At 43.1% G+C, this 6,729-nt stretch overlaps 1 protein-coding gene across 1 annotated transcript in view; it reads right to left on the bottom strand.

The window, feature by feature from the left end:
* LOC109463099 (atrial natriuretic peptide receptor 1-like) overlaps positions 1-6,729 on the bottom strand; it is a 65,026-nt gene that overhangs the window by 13,579 nt on the left and 44,718 nt on the right. The gene's annotated exons all lie outside the window — the stretch shown is intronic.

The raw sequence follows: 6,729 nt of genomic DNA, 5'->3' as shown, positions 1-6,729 counted from the left end.
GGGGGGGGGCGGACGTAGGTTATCTGACACGTGCGACCCTCTGCTGCAATCACGTGTTTCCGACGTCACATCCCGGAAGATGCACTAGAAGGGTCCATTCCGTGAACAAGGCTGACCTGAACGTTTAGCCCTTTTTTGGAATTGTGTTTACCTTCATGTGGTCTAGCCTAACAAAACTACTGCTCTGTTTATTCTTGCTGAAACACATTCATACACTACATTTAGTGCATGTTGACCATCCCCTCTAACTTTATAATATAACCTAACACCACGGTGTCCGCTACCATTCCAGTTACCATGGTGACAGACGTCTGGTCTAGGCGATTGACCTTATGTTTTTGGACGAGAAGAAGAAGAAGAAAAAACACAGTGTTTTACTTCTGCCAATCAGGAAATCTATTGGTCCATCCCAATGTGTTTTATATTATGGAAAACTCCCAAATATCTAGTAGTCAGATCAGTGAAACTATTATTACTCCGTGAAGGAGGTCAGGACCTCCGGACGGAGTGTTGTAATCGGCTGATTTTTCATGTTCGCAGTCAAAACACTGGGTTCTCTTTGTGTAATCGGCACGCAATTTTATACGCCGTCTGCGGGCATGCCCGTGTTGATGCACGAATGTGTATTTTTGCCGTTGCTGCTTTCGCGGTCAATGTAATATCGCAGACGCACCCCTACAATTACGAGGCGAATTGGAATGGTCCAGAAAAACGCGTTGTTTGGAATAGCAGTGGGGTTCAAAAAAGTTCATGCAGATACGGGGTGGTTTTTATAAGTGGTTCCAGATGTTTTTGCCCATGGTTAAGAGATGCCAAGTTTTTTGGAAGATGTTCGCAGCCAAAACGCATTCTTCCGTACGTCGCATTTCTGTGTAATTTCGCATGTGGTGTTGCATTATGTCCGGGATGATGCACGTCTTTTTATTTTTACCGTAGCTGTTTTGATATTGGAGTAAATGCTTATTTTCGAAACATCCCCATTTCTTTGAAATGGTTTCGTCCGTTTATGCAACTGTTACTGCGCTAATGACGACCAGTCGCGCTGTCCTGATACACCGCGAATGTGCGAGTGTTCCCTGTAGACAATCCCGGGAGTCATTTTTTTCGCACATTCCAGGAGCCAAACCAAAATACGTTCATGAACCGAGTAAAAAAAACCGAAACGTGAAAATCGGATGATCGGACCTGATGTACATTTCTCTTTCTATAGATTGTACACACAATACACACATCTTTAGATAATCTGGCCATGGCAGGTTAAAAAAAAAGTAACCCTGAATCATACTAGATTAGCGTAAATGCATGTTAATGCGTTCAAAACAAGAAAAAAATTGTTTCCGGGTATTAATCTCTTGAATCACGGCGCTGAATATTGACGCAAAAATATTTCGGGCATCGCGCGCCCTTCCCGCGTCACGTGTAGGCATCTCGCATCTCTGATTGGTTGTTGCGTCTTAAGATGACTGAGCCGACGCGCGTTTAAACAATTTTTCTTTGTTCGATTTATCACACTTCACAGAGAATTGTCGCCAATGGCTACTTCTTTTTGTTGCAATATATAATACTTCACGGAGAATTGTCACCTATGGCTTCTTGTTTGACTTTTCTACCGAAATGTCTTCCCAACTGCATCTCTTACTTACATGTACACGTAAAATTTGGAGTTTTTTTCTCTGTGTATGTGAAATAATGCATGGGCACATACGCATACATATTGATGTGGGCCTTTCGGTGTAATTCTAAGCCCATACGCACTTTGGTAGAATCTGGTACAGAAGATCCTCCGCCTTTTTCTTCTCGTTCAGGAAGGCCTCTGTCCTCTCCTGGACCAGACCCTCCAGGTTGTTAGCATACTGTTCCATCCGGGACAGTAGGTTATCCAGGATGTTAGTGCCTTCATTCCCCCTGGAAAAAAAACCCGGATCATATGTAAGAACTTTATTGCAGGACAATTGCACATGGTACAATGTATGGCAAACTACATAAAGCGAGTAACAAACAATAAAATGTGTTGAACAAGACCTAATGTCGAATAAAACCTAACATATCTATATCATACTTATTCAAATAATAAGGGATAGCACAAGTCTTTGATAAAGTATTACAATCGAGTGGGCTAATCACACGTTTCGGTATGTTTTCTAATAACAAAGCAATCCTTAATATATCTACCTATTTATGTGTGGTGGGGACCATTACATGTAAAGATATATTCAAATCTGTCTCTAACATCGAGACTCTTGAAATCTATTGTACTTGATTCGAGAAATGTAAATAGCTTGTTACATAAAACATCATTTTTGGTACATTCCATAACAAAATGAAATTCATTTTCTATATGCTTTGGACAAAATGGACAGAACCTTTGGTCAGGGGCTATATTGTAATATCTACCTGTTTTAATATTCAATTTATGGCTACTGATTCTTAATATGCTAAGGTCCCATTTCACAACCGGGGCCCGACCGGGCTGTTTCTATTAACGAAAAATCAATATTTATATCAATGATATACGCAGTTGCCATTTTAAAACTTTTTTTGTGCTTTTTTGTCTTTTACATCATACTTTTCGTTCCATAAGACTGCCCGGCCGGGCCCCGGTTTGGAAATGTGGCCTCAGCATTAGTCGAAAAAAAGACTATGATGTTGTCGCTACAAATTACATTGGCCTTTCTATAAAACATAGGTAAGAGGTAACAATTACTTCTATTCATGATTGTCGAGACAGCATCACTTGCACTGGCAGACACTAACGGAAAAAACGCCTGTATGCAGATTAAAGTCCCTGTCACACATAGCCAAATATATGGCATCCCAAACACTAGCCGACCATGGTTAGGAGTAGGTCGGGAGCAAGGTCGGCTGGTGTTCGGCGAGGTCAGCTACGGTTCGGCTGCGCCAGCCAAATGTTTAAAAAATGTTTCAAACATTCCGGCGTGGACGGAAGTTTCGGCCATGGCTAGATATGTTTGGCGGCTGTTGGAGCAGGTGGGGGTGTGGTGACAGTCAAATTTGACTCCAATTTAACTCAAATTCGATTCGTATCGAAAGGTAGGCGTGGCTAACTCCGGTCAGATTGCTCTCAAGCGTCATCCGACCTTGGCTGACTGGTGTTCGGGGCAATGTTCTGAATGTGTGACCGGGGCTTGACAGGCACAGGTACCGGTGTGCAGACTGACTGATAGCCGGGGTGCCAGACCGTTGCCAGGGGCAGTATACAGGCTAGCTTCTCGACTCCGAAAATTTTACCATAGACACCCCCCCCCCCGATAGACTCTGAGATAAATTAGACTCCCTTGTGCTAATTCTTGGGATCGGGACTTGTGGCTTCCCCCAGCCGAAGCTGAATTCTGTCGAACCAGGGTCTGGCATTCAGGTTAAGACCATGTTGATTTGATTATATGGATGACATCTCTGGAAACCCCAAAACTGATGCGATCGTGCGAATGAAAAAAGTTTTGCAAAAAAAGGTGCTTTCATTATGACATGTACGTGGTCATGAAGGTTGACCAAATGACACAGAGTATGGTATGGCGAATAATCTAGTCTTCAAATTAATTTCTTGACATTTTCGTCTTTTTTCGTTTGATTTTGGCATTCTACGACATTGGTATATTTTTGAATATTTTTTTGCAACGTACGGTATATTTTTGCTCATTGTGCAACTGCTTTGTACGATTTACAGTATGGTTGAAAACTTTTTTTCTTTTTGAAAATGGCCGAAAATTTATGCGCGCGCGGGTGTCATCCATATAATCAAATCAACATTGGCCTAACTGACAGACTGAGTTCCTATTTACTTGTTGAGGCTCTTGACGTATAGTTTGAGGGTGTGGAAGTCCGGCCTGTCCGCCGGGTCCTCTCCCCAGCACCGCTCCATCAACGTCCGCACGTTCACCGGGATGTTGTCGGTGATCGTCGGGCGGAAGTACTCCTTCTTCAGCTTCACGATGATGTCTGTAGTGCACGGGGCAACGTTGAATCATTAGAAGTGAGATTGTACCAATGCGATTCTGAATATTTTTGTTATCCTTGTGCAATATCTTTGTTACGTTTGTATACGTTTGTTAGGATTGTTAAAAAATGTACACTGGTACCAAAAGATACCAAATGGTGTGCTGTATGAAAACCTACCCACAGTGAGTGAAGCAATAAAAAAACGAAGGTTGAAGTTCATCGGACACTGCTACAGAAGTGAGGATGACATCATACATTAGTTATTACTGTGGGAACCCACACATGGAAAAAGAAGTCGAGGTCGTCCAACAAGAAACTAGATTAACCAATTAATGGACGACACCCAGCTCGACAGGAAAAACCTGATGGTGGAAATGAAGGATAGGAAGAGATGGACAGCAGTCATTGGAACCGAGGGACGCTTGACCCAGTGAGTGAGTGAGTGAGTGATTCCTGTGGTTGGATTTTTTCTTCAGACGACGTCATCCATAAAATTAAGACAGCGTGGCCTAAAGTGACAGCAATGACGACACACGTGCACGTACCTTTCGGACTAAGGTCCTCCTCCTCAGTCTCCACGTAGAACGTCCCATTCCTGACGCAGATCTCCTGCAGGATGATACCGAAGCTGTACACGTCTCCCCTCTGTGTGCCGCCCGGTACATGCACCTCCATCCGCAACAACTCAGGAGCCGTCCACAGCTTACCTTCGTAACACGATGTGCAACAATGCCGATAGCAAATGAGTGAATGAGTGCATGAATGAGTGAGTGAGTGAGTGAGTGAATGAATGAGTGAGTGAGTGAATGAATGAATGAATGAATGAATGAATGAATGGATGGATGAGTGAGTGAGTGAGTGAGTGAATGAATGAATGAATGAATGAATAAATGGATGGATGAGTGAGTGAGTGAGTGAGTAAGTGAAGGGATGGATGGATGGGTGAGTGAGTGAGTGAGAGTGAATGAATGATCGATTGCATGAATGGATGAATGGATGAGGACCTTTAGTGTACATCTAGCATACCCACTACTGTGTTAAGCACAGTATACACATGCATCAAGATATCACCAGGATTATATATATTATATAGTCGACTAACTTCGACTTCTTCTCCTCGCTTCTCTGTGATATTAAAAAGGTAAATACGTAAAAAAAATAGTATCAGAGGTTAGAAATTATACAGGGGCTTAATACATACAGATCATTCTGTATGTATTAAGCCCCTGTTACACATTAACGAATTTGGCCACCCGAACACTAGCCGAACGCCCTACAACCATGGTTAGGAGTAGATACGAGAAAAGTCGGCTGGTGTTCGGCGTTTTCAACCATACTGTAAATCATATTTCATAATGAAAGAAATTTTTTGCCAAACCTTTTTTTATTCGCACGCTCACATCTGTTTTGGGATTCCCAGAGGATGTCATCCATATACTAAAATCTACATGGCCCAAGGTCAAGGCAAACTCAGTGTGCATCAGAGGCGTTCGTAAAGATCATAGATGTTACCCTGAAGCAACATTCGTGTGCGGAATTTTACGATTATGCCAATTTTGTATGGGTTGAAAAGAACTTCATAGCATGAAATTACTACTCATCTTAAACGCATGAAGGACACCTATAATATCCTATTCATTCTCCTCTGGCTGGGCTGAGGGTTCAGAATCGTGACTAATAAGATCACGATAGCTACCCCGGAGTTATATTCCGGAAGTATAGTATTTTAAGCCCCTGCTACACATATCCGAATAAAGCCTCACGACCATTAGCCGACGTCCCCCGACCATGGTTAGGAGAAGGTCAGAAGCATGGTCGGCTGGTGTTCGGCCAGGTCGGCTACTGTTCGGCTGAGTCCGCCGTTTTAGAATGTTTTAAAATGTTCGAAAGTGTTCTGGGGTTTGAAGGTACTCAATGTGTGACAGGGGCTTCAGCCAACCTTGGTCGGCTGGTGTTCGGGGGAAGGTTCTGAATGTGTAACAGGGGCTTCAGCCAACCTTGGTCGGCTGGTGTTCGGGGAAGGTTCTCGAATGTGTGACAGGGGCTTCAGCCAACCTTGGTCGGCTGGTGTTCGGGGGAAGGTTCTGAATGTGTGACAGGGGCTTCAGCCAACCTTGTTTGGCTGGTGTTCGGCTTTAAAATGTGTAACAGCGGACATTACTTGCGTAAAAGGCGTGCGAGTCCCTGTCCCTAGCCGAGTCCTCCTCCCGGAGAGAGTGCAGGCCGAAGTCGGTGACCTTCAGCACGAAGCGGCTGTCAACCACGCAGTTAGAGGACTTCAGGGAGCCGTGTGAGTGGATCTCGCTGTCGTGGATGTACGCCATGCCCTGGGGAGCAGAGAAAAGTTCACAGGTTACTTCTAAATATCCGGATGGGTTCCAACGTTTTCGACTTGAATGGTTTTAGCTTCCCACATCTATCAAGCTTGCACCATCTATAGGTCACTAATTATAAGTGAACTGATGAGATCATTGGTTACGCTAGTTTCCGTCTCGTATATAGCCGTTGCCATTTGAAAGGGTCGATGCCATATGTACAGTTCATGTGTATTCATATTTGAATCACTACAAAAGCGACACCATGTTGTAAATAGCTGATATATACCCTGAATTGCAGAATGTTATAATACTCTTCCTAAGAAAACACAATAGATTAGCTCGTTAGAATCATATTTTCCATTGTTTCTTTTCCATACACTACCAGCTACAGTTGTTGAGCAATAAAGTTGATTGTATATATATATATATATATATATATATATATATATATATA

The sequence above is a fragment of the Branchiostoma belcheri genome, unplaced genomic scaffold, assembly GCF_001625305.1.
Source record: "Branchiostoma belcheri isolate BF01 breed outbred unplaced genomic scaffold, Haploidv18h27 scaffold122, whole genome shotgun sequence".
Classification (NCBI taxonomy): Eukaryota; Metazoa; Chordata; class Leptocardii; order Amphioxiformes; family Branchiostomatidae; genus Branchiostoma; species Branchiostoma belcheri.
This window is presented reverse-complemented; position numbering and strand designations above follow the sequence as displayed.